We start from the raw sequence: 24044 nt of genomic DNA, 5'->3' as shown, positions 1-24044 counted from the left end.
CGCAATCTTTGGGAGTCCATGGGATGGATCTCTCATCCGTTCAGTGGTATCAGAGCCATGGTTCAAATCTTGAACCAGTTTGTTTCAGATCTGAACCTGCGCAAATGGGCAGAAGGTGTTCTACCCGATTTGCGCAGATATGGGTTTTGGGAAATCTGTTCCCTAAATTAATGGGCGAATAATCTGAAATTAATTTTACATAAATCTGATTAATATTTAGAATTGTTCTTTATGATTTTCTTGATTTATGGGCTATTTGTACAAAAGGAGATCGAAATCTTGATTTGCGCAGGGAACCTGCGTTTTTGCAGTTCTTGAATTATTTTTGGTCTATAAATAATTTTTTTTTTATTTTTTTAGACTCAATGTATAGGTATTCGATCTGATGTAATTATTAATATAAATAGAATTTCTATTTATTTTTTTTTGGATCGAAGAGGGCGGCGCAGAAAAGGAGATTTCGCAGAGAAGAAGATTTTGCAGATGGGAGAACTGCAATCTGCGATTTGCAATTTGTGAAACTGCAAACTATGATCTAACCTCTGTTTTGCAAGGTGGATTGTGCGAACAGCCCTGTTTGACTGATTCTTGTTTTTCTTTTATCAGTATTTAATTTCAGATTATTTTCTTGAATTAAAGATCAAACCCTAGACCCATTCGAAACAAGATTGGTTCAAACTATTTGAACCAAATCTAGGGTTTAATCAAGGCTGAAATTCAGCCCTAATTTTCCCACTAATGGGCCTAAGGATTGGTGTTTAATTGAATGGTTAATTCGGCCCAACCTGTAAAGGCCCAGTTTTAAAAGGGTAAAACTGCTGAAAGCCCACTTAACATTTAAAGCTATATGGGTTGAACCATTCGGCCCATATACCTAGATAATATTAATGGTTAATATTATGGATTTAAAATGGGCTTCAAATGGGCTTTACAGATGGTTAATTGATTGGATCAATTTATCCCTGCATGTGATGTATGGATGTGTGATGTGCTACGTACATGGGCCATAAGTACTTGGCCCATGCTCCATCGACAATGGCTCTTGCGCACACCATGGCTGAATGCACATCATTGCCATGGTGTCCCTTTTGGTCATTGGATGACCTCCCTCAGTGGTGGGCCCCACACCTCATCGAGAGGTTACGTGCGGAACCCTAGCCGATTTAGGCCCACCGAAATCTGGCTTTATGAAAGTCAGTGGGTGCCACTTTGGTTTGACCTAAAATAAGAACTAGGGCGTAATTAACTGTTCCCTCCGGCTAATATGAGTGCATGTGATAGGGAGATTCATATGATGAACTCTCTAAAGGCCTTCCATCATTAGCATGAGGATGGGTCCTTCAGTAATGAGGAAACGCACCAGAAAATGGGCTATCCATTTGTTGTTGGGCTTGTTTGAGTGTTTCAAAAGATGATAGGAGCGTCATAGACCGATGTGGGAGGGGCTTCACCAGAAAATGAGAACTCTCTCATGGTACCTTGGCGTTCATGAACATGATGGGTAAGCACTCACTGAGACAACCCGTAGTCTCCGTCACTGAGGAAGGAGGGAAATCTCAGAGACGAATAAATGGAAATCGAACGTAGATTAAAATCCATATCTATGAAATGAACATGAATCAAATTAGGTTGTGGACTGATGTTTGCTCTTTTATCAGAAAATAGCAAACGGATCATTTGCAAAACTGCTTGATGACAACAAGTTGAAGGGCCCAAACTTTGCTGACTGGTATAGGAAACTTATGCTGGTCCTAGCTTCTAAAAAGCTGGACAAAGTGGCAAAGAATCCTGCCCCGGAGCGTCTGGGTGATAGGGCTTCTGAGGCCCGAAGGAGAGACTATCAAGAATGGGAGGAGAAAAGCTCCCTTGCCCGGTGTTACATCATTGCCTCCTTAGACAACCCGATACAGAGGCAGTTCGATCAAATCGAACATGCCAAAGACATATTGGACAGTCTCAGGACAATGTATGAGGAGCATAATTGTTCTACTCGACAAAAGGTCTTGAAACAGTTCATGACCGCACAAATGTCCAAGGGTCAACAAGTTCACGACCATTGTCTTCGGGTGATGGGATACATCAACGAACTAGAGGCTCTTGGATCCGGTCTGGAACATGCAACCCAGATAGATGTTATCCTTAATTCTTTGCCTCCTTCCTTTAATCCGTTCATCATGAACTATAACATGAACAAGCTGAATGTCAGCTTGCAAGAGCTCAGCAATATGTTGCAAAGAGCTAAAGAACTGATTAGAAAGGATGAGCCTGTAGCCATGCTTGTTGAAGCAGGCAAGACCGGCAAGAGAAAGAGGAAGGCAAAGAAGCCTCCGGAGAAAGCCACTAAAGGCAAGAAGCAGAAGAAAGACAAAGCATCAGATGCCGGTCACTTCTGCAAGAAAACCGGCCACTGGAAAAGGAATTGTCCTGCCTACCTGGAATCCAAGAAAGGTAACTTCAAAACTTGTGTTATAGAAACCAATTTATTGGTAGCTTCTACATCCTGGTGTATTGACTCCGGGGCTTCAACTCATGCGTGTAACTCACTGTAGGGAATCCAAAGAAGTGCATATTTGATTCATGTTCCCTTGGTATGTTTTCTGTGTAATACCCTTAAACTGGACACTTAATGAGACTCGTGTTAGTTTAGAATGTTCACAGCCAGTGGGTCGATCTGGGGAGATCTATCCTGACAAGGCTGACACTGTGGTGCCACCAAGTCGGTTGGGGTGGCCTGTCTCAGCTACCAGGGTGAGACCTTAGGCACATACAGTGTAGGATTAATTGAACCTTTGAACTGGACCAGATTTTCAGTATTGCCCTGGACCTTTGAGATTGATGGGCAAAACTGGAATGTTACACCCGACCCCTAGACTCGATTATGATACTGCACTAGGTGTCGGATTGGGCTGTCTTTGATATACCAATCAGTGAGATCCTTAGCGGGGGTCAAAACCTGGGTATGTTGGGACTGTCTGAGAATTCATCTGAGTGGGTGATCATAGTGACAAGATCAACCCCTTTGTCGGACAAAGGAAATGATCGGGGATGCACTCTCACTGATGGAAACCAAGACTATCAGCAGCCAATTTCAATCGTTGAGATTTGTTTTGCAAAATATATTTTATATGAGATATAAAAGTATATATACTATTGTTTCTAAAATGTTTGCAAGAAGGTTTTAATTCCCGGGATCCATACAAGTAGAGAGTGCAACACTGTTCCTTGCAGCCGAGGGAGAGGTCCTCTCTTGTCGGGCAGTGTATGATCATTATGGGCTGAGAGGTTAAGTGTAAGACCATTGAGGATAATACCTGATGGGCTAATCTTGCATCTGCCCACAGTCCCTGGGTGTTACAAGGTGGCATGGCCCAGGGACCACTTAGGGTAAGTGTTGGGCCCATAGAGCCCATTTGATGGGTTTCAGGGGGTGCACTGTCCATAATAGTGTATTCGGCCAAGCCTTGTAACAAAGGCTGGGCCGAACCCATGTGGCTGATGTGTAGATCAATGCTTGGGTCCCACACCATACAAGGAAGCCCAACTGGACATCAGTTAGGAAGGTTAAGTGAGTACATAAGCTTAATGGGCCTAAAGCCCATTTCGAACTGGGCTATTTATTTAGCTAATTAAAGGGGCGAATTCTGAGATAGAATTAGTAGATTGGATAGGGTCTTGACCCTATCCACTCAGAGAGTCCAGATTTGAATGTGATTCAGATCTAGAAACCACCTAATGAGATTAGGAGAAAGCTAATCTAATCTGCAGATAAGATAAGGGTTTATCCTATCACCTAAAAGGGGTCTTATCCAAATATGATTTGGATAAGCAGCTCCTAATTGGATTAGGAGCTAATCTTTTTAGGTTAACAAAAGAAGGAGGGGGCGGTAGCCTTGAGGAGACACACAACATCTGTCTTTCTTTAGTGCTGAAATCACAAGAAGAGAGATCTCTGCACCTTGCGAATACTCTCTTGCCGCCTCCCTGCTCTTGCCGCCCTGTTTGCCAGTTCGATCTCCAGTTGTGGGAGAAGTCAAGATTGGATCTTGACATCAGTTCTTTAAGAAATGATTGAAAGGAAGCTGTGCTCACATACCATCCTGTTGATTCTTACAAAGGACAGAGTTCTTGGAGAAGAACACTGCTGATTCTGCTCCATCCTGTACTGCGCCATCTTCAGTGGGAGCAGTTTTTTTATCCTTCCTTGGGTGTGAACACCTCCATTGGGAGATACTACTTCTCCGTATCAGGTATAATTCTCTCCTACTCCTTTTGGTTCAGATCTGGTTCAGTTTAAGGTTCAAGAATGATCCTTGAAAATATGATTTTCTAAATAGGGAATGTGATTCCCAATTGAAGGGAGAGAAAAATTTTTGAAATTTGCCCCTTATTCCGCTATCTTTGGGCGTCCATGGGATGGATCTCTCATCACTTCATATCAAAGACAGCCCAATCCAACACCTAGTGCAGTACCATAATCGAGTCTAGGGATCAGGTGTAACATTCCAATTTTGCCCATCTATCTCCAAGGTCCAGGGCAATACTGGAATTTTGGTCCGGTTCAGGGTTTCAAGAAAACTCACACTGCATGCACCTCAGGTCTCAACCTGGTAGCTGAGACAAGCCACCCCAACCAACTTGGCGGCACATCAGTGTCAGCCTTGGCAGGATAAATCTCCCTAGATCTATACAACGACTGTGAAGGTTCTAAACTAACACGAGTCTCACATGTGTCCAGTTTAAGGGTATTACACAGAAACACACCACAATAACATGAGTCAAATATGTACTTTATTCATTTACAATAAATGTCATAATGTACATCAAGCTAATTGGAGTTAAGGGCATACACTATCTAACAGAGATAAACATAGTGTGTATCATGCATATTGGCCATTACCGATATGATATGCCCCAGGCTATTTACTTATTCTCTTAAAGTACCCAAGTTTTAGAGAGAGATCACACTCAGAGAATAGCCGATATTTATATATCGGCTATTTTTTACCAAGGCAAGTATCTGGACTGATTGGACAGTGTAGTAAAGATAACAGTGGAAAGCATTTATTTTCATCAGATTGGCATTTAGTCACCGCCATCCAATAGACCCTCATTTGTCGAAGAACATTGCTAGCATTACAATGGTAGCATCTTCCATTCCTCCCTCCCTCGGACTATGCGTCTCGAAATACTTTTGAATAGATGAAGAATAAAAAGAAACTACAAATACATACAAAACAGTACAAAATACAAGGTTTTGTACTCTACATATTTGTATCTGTACTCCTTCCAAATGCTGCCTTAGAGTCAAAAACATCATATCCTATTTCCCTCTAAGGGACCATTTGGGAGGGTTTCAGTTTTGATTGGTTTTCACTGATTAACCGCTTTGATGAGGCTACTAAAACGAGCTTGAACAGAAAGTCAATTTCTTGGCTGAATGAAAGCCGAGTTTCTCACCAAACATAACTTGTAGGCTTTTGTGTGGGGTCTGCCTTGCAAAGTCAAAAGCCACTACATAAAAGCCCTCCTAACACTAAGAAAAATATGATAAGTAAAGTGGTCAAAAGCATTTATTTAAGTGACCCTTCTAAACCATGATTTTAGACTAATTATAAGGTCTTTGACAAAGAAAAAAAGATTGCTTATAAGGTCAATTTAAACCCATTTTAAACATATTCTATGGAATCTTTTGGCCTACTTGTAAACTCAAGTTATGCTTTCAAATGGAGAAATTAGGCTTATCCCAACTGTAAGTGGTGTGATAAGGCTAAGTTTGGTGGTTTCCTTAAAGGGAGAAGAAAGGTTAGGAGTCGGGTAACAAAGGTAGGCTATGATCTTCTATTGATAGAATTGTCTGTTTGTTATGATCCACACCCCTTTTATAAGGGGAGATCCTGAGGCCTAAAAGAAATGAGCCAAAAAGGGTTTGACTCCTATTTGGAAAGGAGATATTCGATTCGGTGTCGGTTGTTAAGGGGGCACTATTAGGGTTTCGCCATGTGTCTCATGAAATCTTTCCAGATAAAGTTTCATTTTGTCTGAGGATTCTCATAGTACACGTGTGCTACTTTCCTTCGCGGGTCTCCTGTATTGATGTGGCACGGATGACGTCAAAACTTGTCTGATGTGTCCTGCTTAATCCTGCTGGATGTCCTGCTACAAGCGACTTTGGTTGATGGTGTTTTCATCCATTATAGGTCTGCAATGGCTTCGAGCTTATCACGGGTGTTTGATGGGTTACGGGTTCATCGCAGGTCTATGGCGCGTTATGGACTTCGTCACGGACCCGTGTCAACCTGTGTATTGCCATGGGTGTTTCTATGATTCTGGCTTGATACCTTCACACCAATCAGAGTTGTGAACAACATGTACTTACACCAACCTCACCCACTCAAATCCATGAAGACTTAAAACTCCTCTAAATAAACCCATACTAGAAAAAAATGTCTAAGCCATTTAAATTCATTTGACAATTAAAAATATCGTTTTGGGACATCCTTTAGACTGGATAAGACTTTTCTTGGGCCAAAAATGACAGGTGAAGTCATGTGATTTTGCCTCTTTCTGTATCCAATTTGACAGCCAGCTTAGGTTCATGATTGGGTGATTTGTTCCCTTTGTTTTTCTAATAGAAAGAAATGTAACATACTGCAAGGAATTCGGGAGAAAAATAACAGAAATAATGCAATAAGACAATGAAAAAGAAAGATCGCATGTGTGGGTTATATTGGCTCACCTTCCACCTAGAAACTGTTTGTTTCATTCCATAAATTCTCCATATCCAAAATCCTCTTTCTTCACCCCATGTGCTCATCATCAATTATTTTTGTCTATAAACAAATAAAGCCTCCCCTTAATCCAGATATCAAGTCTTTTTCTTTTATCTGGTAAATTATTTCAAAATTGGAGGTACTCAAAATTGAAGATGCTCCTTCTATGTCCACACTCCCAATTACATTTACAATTTTCAAATTAAAAAAAAAATTAATAATTGAAAATTTTCATGGCTAAAATCACTTGAAAACTACTTTTGAAATATGAGATGACTGTTGATGTGGACTAAAGGGGCCGAACACGTTCAAAAGGCCTTATTTGATGAATGGTCTTGATCATCAATATATAGGCTATGTTATGTTTGTTTGCAATGCAAATCTGAATCAGATAAAGGTTTTGCATCTGGCTCAGTTTTGCATTCATTTGTTTGCAACCATGATTTTGCACCCTCACCTGAAGTGATGGGGACCGCATATTCTGATTCCTATCATACCCCTGCTTGGGAGTATTTATTCGATAAACAATTAAGTGCCTATCCTAAGCTCAAACACTTATTTAAAACAGTTGTATAGACATTTTAAAAATGACATGGTGGGCCAAGACAGGCTAGAAAGGAAATAAGTGCTTTAAGTCATCAAAATGTGGGGTTCTTGAATAAGTTCTTATCTTCAAGAATAACCACTTATTCGGGCTTATTTCCAAAACATAAATAAGTGATTATTGATGTGATCTTAGCACAAAATAAGTGCTTATTTGAATAAGCACTCCAACATAGGTACTTCTCACAATCAAACAAGATAGGGTAAAATCTGAAGCAAAAATTTACACTCAACACATTTGCACTTCCATGCATTTACATCAGTGCAAATGAAACTTGCATATATAACAAACAAATGGAACCTAATTGACAAAATTAAATGTAATTTCATTCCCAACCATCAAGGGTCTGAGAGACTCAAACCCACATTTTAATATAATTCTCACACTTATTAAGCTAAAATTTTACCATTGCACCAAACAATAACCTCTATAATTATATTGAAGCAATCAATATATGGTTGAGTGTGACGGATCAATCATGCATGGACCTATGGACCTTTTAATGGTAACCAACAACTTCCACTCTGGCATTCTTTCTTTAAACTACCTAACTTTTAATGGCAAAGAACCCACAAGGTCTGAACTTTGAAAAATTAAATAAAGGAACTTATAGTGTTCGATAGATCACCACAAAGTGATCATGCCATGTTTTCTATATATCCAGACCTGTTATAATAACAAAAGAAGCCAAAAAGAAGAACCCACTAATAATATGAATTATTAGCTGGTACGAAATCTAAACTGCCATTCAAACAAAGTAAACCCCACAGATACCCAAATCCCTAACAGATCAGGTTAGGGGACCGGATATTCTAGGAAACAAGAGTGACCCATCTGTCTCTAGTTCAGAGGCTGCATGGTTCTCAAACCCCATTACAAATGTAATGTCTGCAATGCTTCTTATAACAATGCCACTCTTCCTTAGCCCAAAATAGGTTTGGTTGGGCCTGCTTTTTGCTGGCTTAGAGATTGGATCGGGTTGGTGAGATATGTACTAGAGAGATTCTTGTTTAGACAAAGTAATAGAAAGTGGTAACATCCACTTCATGCTTCCACCAAAGGATATATATATACATATCCAACACTTTGCTACATTTCATTCTTTACGTGCATTAAGCTTTGGATACCCAATTGTGAAGAATAATTACCAAGACAATAGTAAGAAATGAAGTCTCCTGAACTAAATAATTTCTTATATTGTAAAATAACCAGGAGGGCCAGTTTTGCTGTTACACAAGTCTCTCTCTCTCTGTCTTTTCTTCTCTTTTATCTTTATTCTGTTCGTATATATATGTTATGAGAGCCTATCATGGCGTCAGAAAGCTCTTCAACCAGAACTCCATCAACGGCTCTCTCTCCCAGTACATTAGCCTCTCTCTCTTCTACTCTCAATTTCTTAAACGTCACCCACTTCTTACCCATAAAACTCACAGGTGACAATTATGCTGCATGGAGAGCACAATTTGTACCAGTTTTTAGAACTCATGAATACTCTACCGGGGTCAAACTAAATCAACTCACCATGAGTTGGATTATTGTTTCCTCTCTCACAAAAAGTATATCATCAATCAAGTCGTCGGCCTAAGAACATCCAAGGATGTCTGAAAGGCTCTCAAAGAGGCTTTTACGTCTCCCTCACCAGCTCGACTTCTCCAACTACAGGTGCAACTTATGAACATCAACAAAGGGTCCTCCTCCATCACCAAATATGTTCGGAAAATTAAAAAATATAGCCCAACAGTTACCTGTTGCATCTAAACCTCGGTAACCACTAAATCGGATTTTTCTTCTCTTATTCTATCTGATTTGTTTGGACAATTGTTGAATCATGAAGCTTGGATGTCTCAAACATATTTCTTTTATTATTGGTGAATCCTTCTTTTGTGAATGTTGCAAGCAAACAATCTGCTTCTCAACCTCCCTTTAGTCCCACTCCTTCCATGGACCCCAATCAGCAACGTAATTTCTTTCCTCAAAACAATAGAGGTTGTGGATGGGTCAGAGGGTGTGGTGGTCAAGGCAACTTTAAGAACTTCCAGAATGGAAATCCTAATGCAGTTCGATGTCAGCTCTACAATAAGCTCTACCATAGTGCTATCGCGCTATGGTATCGTCGCTTCGAGGAGGCTCCACCCTACAATGCTATCGTCGCTTTGATGTTTCATTCACGGGCAAACAATCATCAGTCAAGGCACAAGTTTTTCAAGCATATAACTCTCAGTCCAATACAAATTCAGCTTGATATCCAGACTCTGGAGCTTCTCATCTCATCACATAATAGCTGATCTAAACAACTTGCAAACTAGAGATCCAAGTACATTGGGCCCAGTGTCATGTTGGTCATTCTTCTTTCTCTATCAATAATAGATTATTTCATCTCACCATTATTCTTCATGTTCCTAACATTACTAAAAATATTTTTATCTGTCATTAAATTTGTTGATATTTTAAATTTCACTCTTCTTTTTCTTGGTGAAGGATCAATCCTCAAGGAGCCTCCTCATCATGTGGGGTCTCAATAAGAATGGTCTCTATGAACTCTTGCCTCTGAATACACCATCTCCTTCAGCATTGTCTCACACAATTGATTCCTATGAATCATGACATTATCGTCTAGGGCACTCAACTTTCAAGGTCGTTTAGCAAATTCTTTCTTTAGTTGGTTCCACTTCAGTTGCAGCTTCTTCAACTTTTTGTCACCACTGTCAAGTTTCTAAGGGTCATCGCCTATCATATTCTAATGTTCATCATAGATCACCATCTCCTCTTGAATTAGTTGATTCTAATTCACATAATGGCTTTCATTATTATATTTTGTTTCTTGATGATTATAGCAGTTTTTGTTGGGTTTTTCCCATTTGCTCACAAATTTGATGTTTTGCCTACAATCTTGTGAAACGACTACCTTTCTTATCAAGCGCATGCCTACCACCATGCTGAAGGGAAGAGAGATTCATCATATGGATGGCCGAACCCTACAGGAAGGTTGAGCGAAATTTCAAAAATTTCTCTCTCCCATCTAGGAATTGCATTCCCTATTTTAGAAAACTACATTTTCAATGATCAATCTTGAACCAAACCAGACTAAATCTGAAACCAAAAGGGAGGTGAGGGATATACCTGATACGGTCCGTAACAGTAACTTCCAATGAATGTGTTCACGCCCAAGGAGAAAACCAAAAACTACTCCCTCTCAAGATGACACAGTGTGAGGTGAAGCAGAATCAACAGGATGGCTCTTCAGCAAGAAGCAAATTCTTCAGCAAGAATGTAGTAGAGGGCTGGTGAGCACAACTTCAGATTGCCTCTTCTAACAATAAGCAATATCAAGAACGGTTCTTTATCACTCCCACAAAGTGGAGATCGAACTAGGTAGGGGCGACAAGAGCAGGGGAGAAAAGAGCAGAAGACAAAAGTAGTCAAACTGTGTAGTTTTCTCTCTATATTTAGCGAATTGTGTGTATATGGAGGTCTGCCCTACTCTTCTATTTATAGCCTTAAAGAGAGAATCTCCTAATCCCATTAGGAGTTTCCTAATCCAAATCTTTATTTGGATATGGACTCTTTAAGTGAAGAGGATAATCCCTTATCTTATCTATAGTTTAAGATCAGTTTGATCATAATCAAATTAGGAGTTTCCTAATCTAAATCCTTATCTGCTGATCCAAACCCAGATTTGCCTCTATTTAATTAATCTAAATAACCCAAATCGAATTGGGTTTTAGGCCCATTAAGTTTATGTGCTCACTTAACCTCCTAACTTGCTGCCCAGTTGGCTCTCTTTGTCTGGCGTGGGACCCAAATATTGATCTACACATCAGCCACATGGGTTCAACCCAGCCTTTGTTACAAGGCCTGGCAGAATTCACTGTAGGAGACAGTGAACCCCTGAGTCCATCACCATGGGCTCTTAATGGGCCCAACATTTACACTAAATGGTCATTGAGTCTAACCACCTTATGAAAACCCAAGGGCTGTGGGAAAATGCAAGATTAGCCCATCAGGTATTACCCTCAATGGTCTTACACTTAACCTCTCAGCCCATAATGATCAAACACTGCCCGACAAGAGAGCACATCTCCCTCAACTACAAGGTACAATGTTGCACTCTCTACTCACATGGATCCCTGGAATTAAAACCTTTTGCAAACATTTTGAAATCATAATATATATATATATATATATATATATGTGTGTGTGTGTGTGCGTGTGTGTGTGTGTATCTTTATATAAATATATTTTGCAAAAACAAATTTCAACAATTGAAATCAACTGTCGGCAGTTTAGGTTTCCATCAGAGAGAGTGTATCCCCGATCATTCACTTTGTCCGACAAAGGGGCTGATCATGTCACTATGATCACCCACTTAGATGAATTCTCAGATTGTCCCAACATACCCAGGTTTTGACCCCCTCTAAGGATCTCACTAGTTGGCATATCAAAGACAGCCCGATTTGACACCTAGTGTAGTACCACAATCGAGTCTAGGGGTCAGGTGTAATATTCCAATTTTGCCCATCTATCTCCAAGGTCCAGGGCAATACTAGAATTTCGGTCTGGTTCAGGGCTTCAAGAAAACCCACACTGCATGTACCTTAGGTCTCACCCTAGCAGCTGAGACAAGCCACCGTGACCAACTTGGCGGTACATCAATGTCAGCCTTGGAGATAAACTGTCTAACACATGCTCCATGGGTCCTCATTGTATTAGCTTGTGTTTAAACAACAACCCAACTATTACATTTTAAAAGCCTTTGGTTGTAGTTGTTATCCATACCTACATCCATTTAGTAAACAAAAATCCACATATCATTCGTCTGCTCATTTTTTTTAGGATACAACCCAACCCATAAATGCTATCACTATCTCAATCCATTTACTGGACGTGTTCTTATCAATCAGGATGTTATTTTTCATGAAATAGTGTTTCCATTTTCTAGTATCACCCCTTCACCCTCTCCCACCACTTACACCGGCACTTTTACATCTGCTCCCTCCATTAGTCCACCCATACACTTACTTCCTCCTACTACTCCACCAGAACCACGGCTACCCTGACCCTTCCCCTAGTATAGCACTAGATCTTTCCTCCTCTCGAGCCCAAGATGAGATCAATGGATTCCATCACGAGAGATGCTCAACTGGCTTCCCAACCAGTTTGGTCTCATGCCATGACTACGGGATCCTAGTCTCGTGCATCTACACACGACACCCCTTGTCCGAAGCATTACTTATACATTATTCTTCATTGCCTACTGAATCGACTTCATTCTCTCAGGCAAATAAACAGGTTGAATGGAGAAGAGCTATGTGCAAGGAATTTGATGCTTCTTATGGCAAATGGTACTTGGACTCTTGTGCCCTATGAGTCTCACATGAATGTCCTTATCTCTAAGTGGGCTTTTCAAATTAAGCAAAATTCTGAAACCAGTTTGGTCTCATGCCATGACTATGGGATCCTAGTCCCGTGCATCTACACATGACACCCCTTGTCCAAAGCATTACTTATACATTATTCTTCATTGCCTACTGAATCGACTTCATTCTCTCAGGCAAATAAACAGGTTGAATGGAGAAGAGCTATGTGCAAGGAATTTGATGCTTCTTATGGCAAATGGTACTTGGACTCTTGTGCCCTATGAGTCTCACATGAATGTCCTTATCTCTAAGTGGGCTTTTCAAATTAAGCAAAATTCTGAAACCAGTTTGGTCTCATGCCATGACTATGGGATCCTAGTCCCGTGCATCTACACATGACACCCCTTGTCCAAAGCATTACTTATACATTATTCTTCATTGCCTACTGAATCGACTTCATTCTCTCAGGCAAATAAACAGGTTGAATGGAGAAGAACTATGTGCAAGGAATTTGATGCTTCTTATGGCAAATGGTACTTGGACTCTTGTGCCCTATGAGTCTCACATGAATCTAAGTGGGCTTTTCGAATTAAGCAAAATTCTGATGGTACCATTCAATGATACAAGGCCAAATTGGTTGCTCAAGGATTCTCTCAACAACCAGGTATTGATGTAGGGGATACATTCAGCCCAGTTGTCAAACCAACTACTATTCGTACTATTATCAATATTGCACTTAACAAAGGTTGGAAAATTCAACAACTTGATATTAGTAATGCTTTTTTGCATGGAGACTTAATGAAACTGTCTATATGCATCAACCCCAAGTCTTTGAGGATCCTTGATACCCCTCTCATGTTTGCAAGTTGAAAAAGGCTCTCTTAGGCTTAAAATAAGTGCCCCGGGCTTGGTTTTCCAAGCTTAGTTCAAATTAGTTAAGTTCAGTTTTCTGGCCTCCAATTCAGATTCTTCTCTCTTTATTTATGATCATGGTGGCATTCTTATGTATCTGCTTGTTTATAAAGATGACTTACTGTTAGACAGTTTTGTATGCCCTTAGCTTCAATCAGAATGATGTACTTTATGAGTTTATTGTAAATGAATAAAAGTGCATATTTGATTCATGTTCCCTTGGTATGTTTTCTGTGTAATACCCTTAAACTGGACACTTAATGAGACTCGTGTTAGTTTAGAATGTTCACAGCCAGTGGGTCGATCTAGGGAGATCTATCCTGACAAGGCTGACACTGTGGTGCCACCAAGTCGGTTGGGGTGGCCTGTCTCAGCTACCAGGGTGAGACCCTAGGCACATACAGTGTAGGATTAATTGAATCTTTGAACTGGACCAGATTTTCAGTATTGCCCTAAACCTTGGAGATTGATGGGAAAAACTGGAAAGTTACACCCGACCCCTAGACTCGATTATGATACTACACTAGGTGTCGGATTGGGCTGTCTTTGATATACCAATCAGTGAGATCCCTAGCGGGGGTCAAAACCTGGGTATGTTGGGACTGTCTGAGAATTCATCTGAGTGGGTGATCATAGTGACAGGATCAACCCCTTTGTCGGACAAAGGTAATGATCGGGGATGCGCTCTCACTAATGGAAACCAAGACTGCCGGTAGCCGATTTCAATTGTTGAGATTTGTTTTGCAAAGTATATTTTATATGAGATATAAAAGTATATATATTATGGGATCCATATAAGCAGAGAGTGCAACACTGTTCCTTGCAGCCGAGGGAGAGGTCCTCTCTTGTCGGGTAGTGTTTGATCATTATGGGCTGAGAGGTTAAGTGTAAGACCATTGAGGGTAATGCCTGATAGGCTAATCTTGCATCTGCCCACAGTCCCTGAGTGTTACAAGGTGGCTTGGCCCAAGGATCACTTAGGGTAAGTGTTGGGCCCATAGAGCCCATTTGACGGGTTTCAGGGGGTGCACCGTCCATAACAGTGTATTCAGCCAGGCTTTGTAATAAAGGCTGGGCCAAACCCATGTGGCTGATGTGTAGATCAATGCTTGGGTCCCACGCCATACAAGGAAGCCCAACTGGGTAGCAGTTAGGAAGGCTAAGTGAGTACATAAGCTTAATGGGCCTAAAGCCCATTTCGAACTGGACTAGTTTAATAAGTTAAATATGGGTGAATTCTAAGATGGATCAGCAGATAGGATAGGGTCTTAACCCTATCCACTTAGAGAGTCCAGATCTGAATATGATTCAGATCTAGAAACCTCCTAATGAGATTAAGAGAAAGCAGATCTAATCTGCAGATAAGATAAGGGTTTATCCTTATCATCTAAAAGGATGTCTGATCCAAATATGATTGGGATCAGCAGTTCCTAATTGGATTAGGAGCTGATATTTTAGGATTACAAAAGAAGGAGGGGGCGGCAACCTTTAGAGATAGATTACTCACATTCTCTTTAGAGTTGAAATCCCAGAAGAAAGATTTATGCAATCCCTGTGAAAATCTTTCTTGCCGCCTCCTTCCTACAGCTGCCAGACATCTAGTTCGATCTCCAACTCTGTGAAAAAATCAAGATTCGATCTTGTCATCAGTTCTTTGAGAAAGAATTGATAGGAAGTTGTGCTCACGTGCCATCCTGCTGTTTCTTGCGAAGGACAGAGTTCTTGGAGAAGAACACTGCTGATTCTGCTCCATCCTACACTGTGCCATCTTTAGTGGGAGCAGTTTTTCGATCCTTCCTTGGGCGTGAACACCTTCATTGAGAGATAATATTTCTCTGTATCAGGTATACCTCCCTCCTACTCCTTTTGGTTCAGATCTGGTCAGTTTATGGTTCAAGATTGATTCTTGAAAATATGATTTTCTAAATAAGGAATTTGATTCACAGTTGAAAGGGAGAAATTTTTTTTTGAAATTCACTCACCTTATTCCGCAAGATTTGGGCGTCCATATTATGGATCTCTCATCCCTTCACTTACTGCTTACTAGCATTAATGACTCCTCTCTCTCTCTCTCTCTCTCTTTGTTTACTTCTCATCTTGCCTCTTCATTTGCTGTTAAAGATCATGGATTATTTTCTTGGTATAGAAGCTCATTCTACCCCAATGGACCTACTACTCTCATAACGCAAATATATTCTAGACCTCATTCACCGGTGTCACCTTGAAGGCTCCAAACTAGTTTCTATGCCTTTGCTTGCACATCTCTCTCTCTTTCCAAGTATGAAGGACAACCTCTTGATGATCCCTTTGAATATCGTAGCATTGTTGGCTCTCTGTTGTACTACACAATTACCCAGCCAGATATTGCTTTTAGTGTGAACAAAGCTTGTCAATTTCTTCAACAAACCATTGATATTTATTAGAGCTTTGTAAAACGCATTCTTTGTTATTTAAAAGGAACCATTGATCATGCTTTACTCTTTCTCTCTACTGGTGGCTTATTAGTTCATGGGTACTATGGTGCTGATTGGGCAGGCTGTCCCAGTGACAGAAAATCCATTGCCGGTATGGCTGTTTTCCTTGTCACAAATCTGATCAATTGGAGAGTTCACAAAGAAGGCACCATCGCCCACTCCAACATGGAAGCAGAATTCCAAGCACTTGCCTATCTCGCAGCAGAAATTGTTTGGCTCACTTCACTATTAAAAGAGCTGCGTATACCTCTCTCCTCACCTACCGTTCTTTGGTGCAACAACATTGACGCCACCTATCTTGCTACAAATTCGATTTATCATGCTCACACAAAGCACGTGGAGGTCGACTATCATTTCATCCAGGATCAAGTGACCAACAATGCCTTGCTCATTCACCATCTCTCATCCACAAATCAGCTGGTTGATATTTTTACTAAGGCTGTGTTTGGGAATGATGCAAATAAGTGTTAAAGTCAATATGTAGAGTGTAAAACGGTTCATATAAATTGCAAAGTTGGGTTAGTTTTTCACTGACAAATTTACCATTTTACCAAATAGACTTTTAGCACAAAAATGAATTCCAATAAAGCATATGCCTTTTTTTACCAAAAACCCACTTGAATGCAAATTTACTTCTTTTTTATTTATGTACTTTTACATCTTATTATCAATATAAATATGCATTGGAAAATGTGCTTTCTATCATTTATCAATGCATAAATGTAATATTGTCAAATAAAAATAAAAGTGAATTAGAGTGCAAATTTACCCTAAACCAGGATTTATACTCCATTTGCATCGTTTTCAAATGCAGCCTAAGGGACTACCTCGGCCCCGGTTCTTGGTTCTACATGACAAACTCAACGTCGTTCTACTACCGCTGGTTTTGAGGGGGTGACGGGCGTGTTAATGTACCAGCCCGAGAAGACTCTTGAGAGGACGGAAAAGTCTCCTTTGAACTCATCCACCTTACATGTTTCGTCCGAGGAAACCTATCCTGCTTTTATCAATTTCAGGGATTGAAATTGTCAAATCCATTTCGATCCCCAAGATTGATACAATGTTTTGATTCTCCGTCACCAGGACTATACCGGAAAAGAATTCCAATGCAAAGGCTTTTGTATTTGTTGTTATTTGCACGGGTAATGTATGGGAGTGTAAACGGCTGAGTGCAGATTCTGATTTACTTTTTTATGAGATTTGACCTTTGTCTTGTTTGTTTCTGACAGATTGAATAGGAAGTAAGGTACCACCTGAAAGAACGAAAGAGAATATTGGAGATAAGAGTAATGTTATTTATTTAGGAGGAGCAAGGTGGGGAATAAAATGATGCGTTCCCCATTTGTATTAGAGACCTTTAAGGTGGGAAGAAAATGGTGCAAATTTTGCATCAGGTCTTTAGATGCAAAAATTACAATGCCAATGGATGCAAATGGGATAAAAAGTGCAAACCTTACATCACATAGGGGTGCAAATCATTCCCACAAACAAACAGATGCAAAACTGAATGGGGTGCAAAGTTTTAAAATTCATTGTCCTACTTAATCTTCATGATGATCATACTAGAAGAATTTCTATTAATAAAATAATAGAATGATTATTGAACAAAATAGTTTTTGTACACAATTTCCTAGCTTGCTTTCTTGACATCCAAGTTTTCTGCCCTTAATTTGCAACCATAGGAAAATTCTGTTTCATCAACAACCAAAATCACTCTGAAATTTCATTATAGTTCATAAGTTTAACCTCCCGGTTATATTTAATTCAATGTGAAATAGGTAGAAAAGGTTCAATAACAATATTCTAGCTAGATATAACTTTGCCTTTAGTATATCAAGGTGAAACAAAAATTTTCTACTCCTTGTAAAAGGTAAACACAGTGTCAAGTTCTTAAGATATACTATGTCTCAACTATGAGTAGTAGTTGACTACAAAAAATTGGATGGTCAACTATTGAATAGTGTCAAGGCATTTCCATGCCTCAGATATCAAGGGTAGTTGACTATGCTAAACTAAGTACTCAACTACTAGCTAACACTACTCTCTATTGTCAAGAGTAGTTGACTATACCAAACTGGGTAATTGACTAATGACAGCTTCAATGCTTAAATACCCTGGGAATTTATTCCAAAGGTTTCAGAATCTTTCCCTTGGCTATCAAAAGTGGTATTCACCATTTTAATTCTTGTTTGAAGTCTAGGAAAGCTTTGGAACTAAGCCTATTCTAACCATTGATCTCTAAGGTTGGTTTAATTGAGATTTGGTCTTGTTAAGATTATGTGTTGTGCATCTCAAGCAAATGATTACATCAAAATTCTAAAAGAATATGACACTTAGACTTGTGGAGTTGATGCTCTTTTCCTCTATGATTGATGCAGTAGATCTTCAAAGATTGGTTCATGCTTCTTGTACTTTGTAGTTCTTGCTTTCCTCGGATCTTCCTTCTTCTTGTGGAGAGATAATGATAATATTGTTGCTTTCAAGTAAACCTTCCTTCTTCTTCATCAAGATATATTTAACATGTTATTGGCTTAGAGAAGTTTACTTGGATTAGTTGCACACTTAGCACATCATTAGTACTCTCAATGAGTTTGTTATGATCAAAACACATAGGATCAACACCCATACGATCAATGCTTCCCATAATCTAATTACATACTTTAGGCTTAATTTGGGAGGAGTGCAAATACAAATATGTATAATATGCAACTTTGTACATCATATTTCTAAACCTTGAATTTGCACTCGACATATTTGTATTTGCACTCTTCCCAAATTGAGCTTAGTGCAAATACAAATATGATCAATGCAAAACCTTGTAATATGGTATTTCTAAACCTTGTATTTGCATTGTATATATTTATATTTTCACTCTTCTCAATTTGAGCCTTAGGAGCTAATTGTTTTCATAAGTTAAAGCCTTGCACCCAAGGAATTTGGAAATTGAATTTTAAATTTTTAAAGTTACATTGTTGTATGTAGTTAAATTGAATTTTATCTTAAATCATATTCATGTCAAAATTATGCCACCTCGTTTAATATAATTAATAAATGTGTCAATTTTGGGTTAACCCACTTAAGTCAAAAATGACCTATTTATGACATAATGTTTCAAGTTTTAGGTTATGTATGTATATTTGCATGAAATACTATTATGGTAGCTCAAGATGACATTGAATGGTTTTTATAAAATTTGTTTAGGTGATAAATGACTAAATGCATATGTACTATTTAAATCTATTTATTGTTTAATTACATAGGTAAATTATGCTAATTTGGGTAACACAGGTCATGTCATGTTACCCATATGATAAATAGATTTGTGTTTGTGTTTGAAAATTTGACATGATTAATTGTGTCATGTTTATGTTGACCCATATATCTGAATACCCCTACCTTAGCACAAAATGAACACAACACAAGAACACAAATTACCACCCATTGTTGGAAGGGTTAGGATGCATCATATGGATGGCCAAACCATGCTAATGGTTGGGTGAATTTTCAAAAATTTTCTAATCCTTCTGGAATTGAATTCCATAAGTTTTGAAAAACTATATTTTTCAAGATCAATCTTACACTGAACCATACCAAATTTGAAACCAAACAAAGATGGAGATGTATACCTGATATACCATAAACATAGATTCCAATGTGGAAGTTCACACCCAAATCAGTCCTAAAACTAGCTTCTGCTGAAGATGGCACAGTGTAAAGGTGAAGATGATTCAGCAACACAATTTTTAGCAAATTGAGATCCAACTGTTTGGGTTGAACTGAGGATGATGAGCCTGATATCCCCTGAATTTTTCATGCAAAAATCATAGGAAAGCTAATTTAAATCAGTCCCAAATAGCTAATGTTGAACTGAAAAAAAAAAAAAAAAAAAAAAAAAAAAAAAAAAAAAAAAAAAACTGGGAGACAAAAGTGTACAAAGAGAACTAGAAACTACAAAAATATGAAGTTGTCTTGTACTAGTCCGCCCCCTCCTCTTTTATAATCTCTTATGATTCACTCCATGGCACATGACAACTTAAGTTGTAATGTGACAACTTAATTAATCATATTAATTATGGGCCTTAGGCCCATCAGCTATAAGGCTCACGACCCAAGGGTGTTGCATGGTCAACTTAGGCCTGATTTATATAGCATGGGACCCCACAATGACCTCACATAAGTCCACCTGGGTTCGAACCAGCCTCTATGAAAAGGCTTGGCCGAATTCACTGCTAAACGCAGTGAACCCCTGAGCACATCATTATGGGCTCAATATGGGCCCACAATTTACACTTAAATGATCCTTGAATTCAACCATCCTATGAAAATCCAAGGAAAATGGGCTTAAGTAAGATAAAGCGCATTAGGTAATCAGCTCTGTAATGGTCTCTTACACTTAACCTCTTGACCCATAATGATCAAACACTACCTGACAGGGAAGGACCTCTCCCCTGGCTATAAGGTGCAGTGTGACACTTTCTACTCAGATGGTTCCCGAGAATTAAATCTCAAACACAGTTGAAATCCATTACCAGCGGTTTAGGTTTCCATCAAAGAGAGTGTAAGCCCTACCATTCACTTTGTTCGGTAAAGGGGCTGATCCTATCACTATGATCACCCACTCAGATTAATTCTCGGACTACCCCAACATACCCAAGTTTTGACCCTTGATGGATCTCACAATTTGGCATATTGAAGACAACTCAATCCAACACCTAGTGCAGTACCATAATCAAGTCTAGGGGCTATGTGTAACTTTCCAATTTTGTCCATCAATCTCCAAGGACTAGGGCATAAATGGAAAATGGTCCAAGTTTAGTGTTTCATCCAAACACACACTACATGTGCTTTGGGTCTAACCTTAGCAGCTAAGACAAGCTACCCCAACTTCTTTGGCAATACACCAATGTTAGCTTTAGCAAGATAAACTCTCTAAGTCTATTCAATGGCTAAGAACATTTTAAACTAGCACGAATCTCATATATATCCAGTTTAAGGGTTAATTACAAAGAAGCATACCAATATCGGCATGAAATAATAATACAATATACTTTTATTCATTTATAGTAAATGTATTTGTACATCAATCTGATTGGAACTAAGGGCATACAATGTCTAACACCCGTACCCCTAGGCACAAGTCACTAAACTTTGTCCCTAATTTGCCACTCCAAATTTCCTACCCTTAAGTTCTTTCCACATCCCTACCCATAAGACACTATCACCACGTATTGGGATCACCTCCTTGTAAATGACCAGGAAGATATCCCCAATGAGTACACCTATAGTGTCAAGTAAGTAGGGATGTGAGAATAATTGGTGGGTAAGAGATCTAAACCCCTGATTTAAACCTTCTTTTGAAATTTCTTGGTTTTTGGATTAACAACTTTTAACTCAAACATCTAAGCTTATATGTATCTCTAAAAATTACAAATTCTAAGGAATGTTCTAAATCTTGTTTATCCATATGTTAAAACTTTAAACTATGAGAAACCTAACATATTGTTGCAATCCAAAAATGGGCAACATATAAATAGGATATAGAAGAGCTAGGAACCAAACAAGTTGAAGTGATTGCGTGAACTGAGTTGCTTTCAGAGGCACCAACAAGAGATAGGGAGGGCCCCAAGGAAGAACACTCTGATGTTTACATTAGTGTGTGATAAAGAGGTTGTTAAGTTGAGTTAAGAAGGATGATTAGCAAGGGGAGTTAGGGATAGGTTGAGAACAAGGGGAATTAATATTGCGTATACCTTTTGTTGTGGGTGCCTTACCTATTTATAGAGGAGTTGTTGTAGTCACCAAGGAGTAGTAATCCTATTAGGAGATAGTTGTTGGGCCTGTTTTGAACTTCATGGCATTGTCTAGCATTGTCTTTATTAGGATCTAACCATGCTAGAAGTGTCTAGATGAACCAATTAATCGGATTGGTTGGTTGGGATACTCTAGGTCACCGTTGAGCTTCTTGAGTGTTCCATTCAAGGATACATGTAAGCTTGGGATTAGACCATGTGAATAGGTCACATCATTTGCTCCCTACTTTCAAGACCAATGTGGTCATCTTGATGCTCATTTAGTGAGAGGTCAACTCAGTTGAACAAAGTAGTCATGTTTGTTTGGAGTGGAGGTCAAGCTTGAGCCATGTTATGGCTATTTCAAAGAGCTATGGAAATCTTATTGTGTCCACGACCCGTGGGCACTAGTGTAGGATCACTAGTCATACACACCAAAGTGGTCAAGGATGGTGAGCAATAGTGTCTTGTACTTTCAAGACCAAGTTGGTCATCTTGATGCTCGTTTAGTGAGAGGTCAACTTAGTTGAAGAAAGTAGTCATGTTTGTTTGGAGTGGAGGTCAAGCTCGAGCCATGTTATGGCTATTTTAAAGAAATGTGGGAATCTTATTGTGTCCATGACCCATGGGCACTGGTGTAGGATCACCAGTTATATACACCAAAGTGGTCAAGGATGGTGAAAAATAGTGTTTGGGAAGTTCAAGTTGTCGAAGCACTTGCTCAGGGAGTCTTCCTCCCAATGGATCGAGTTAAGTCCTTTAGAGTCATGTCTTTTGTCAGATCATGGAGATTTGTAACTCGATTGTCTATCTTTATCTTTACTTGATCTTTTGGTGATCCTAACTTGTTTGTTCTCTATAGGGAGTTTGTGTTGTCAATGCCCTAATTGACTCATCCTTATGTCTCAACAACACTCCTCAGTGATCAGGGAAGGCTAAAGTCAAGGACATGGTGGAAAAGATAAAGGATGAGATACAATAGGTTGATCAAAATCTTATGTTGGCCAATGAGAGGCTCAAGCTGTTAGGGAAGAGGCTATTGTTGCACTTGCTCGGAGGGAGCAAGACCGAGTTCAAGCCATGGCTAAGTATAAGGAATCTACTGAGCATTGGAAATATATGAACGCATATGAGATCACTAAGTGATTTATCAACTAGGACCTCAACTTCATTGATCCAGAACCTTAGAAGAATATGTTATCGTGGGAGAAGGAGGCATGCTAGAGGAGTAGTAGACTGAGTAGTTGGGAGATGAGACCATGACCCTGGTATTGAAGAGCCTTAATGTTTCTTCTTTTCTTTATTATGTTAATCGTATATGCTTTGGCCATGTGTATCCTTAGAACTTTTGCTTATTTTTTTGAGTAAATGGATGTACTCTTCAGGTTTCAAGGTATTATATATAATTTGAAATGAAAACCCCATTTTTTATCCATGAGTTGTTATGCCTTGTAAATTTTATTTCCTTAGTGAATCTCATTTTCAAACCAGTAATCAAGGCGGCTAGTTTAAGGCCTTCATGCGAATTGGGACAGAGTGGTGGTCTAGGTGTTCTAGGTGGTCTAGTTGAGGCTAGTGAATGTTAGGATAAGGTGGCCTGATCAAGTTCAATCATTCAATCCCTCGATTGAATCACCCAGTACTTTATGGGTGACTAGTGTTTCTAGTGGTGGTTAAGTCGTGGGATGTTAGTACAATAGCACAGTTGGCACAACTAGGAACGACAACCCTATTGTTCCATAAGATGGCTTATCCAAGTCCTTTTTCTAAGAGTTCAATTGTTCAATTCCTCGGTTTGATCGTCTATCAACACCCAATTTTTGTTCGGTCCCTTCACCCTACCTCTTTGTACCTTCCTTTTAGACCCCAAAACGTGAAAACATAACCAAATCAACCTCAGATTTATCAAAACCCAAAATTCTCTCCTTTGATAGAATCCACGTGACAAACAAGAACTTTGATATCAGCATCGAACATCCAATTAGACATTGTACTTCATGACTAAACCATAAAGATCCACCGTTCATCACACCAACCTCCTCTCTAACGGTCCCGATTGACGCAATATTCAAACCTTGAATCCAGGGTTCAAAATTTCACAATGTATCAGGCCGTATCGGCGGCTGATACGTATCATT

This window comes from Nelumbo nucifera, chromosome 3 (genome assembly GCF_055504915.1).
Source record: "Nelumbo nucifera cultivar China Antique chromosome 3, China Antique-T2T, whole genome shotgun sequence".
In the NCBI taxonomy this organism is placed as follows: domain Eukaryota; kingdom Viridiplantae; phylum Streptophyta; class Magnoliopsida; order Proteales; family Nelumbonaceae; genus Nelumbo; species Nelumbo nucifera.
This window is presented reverse-complemented; position numbering follows the sequence as displayed.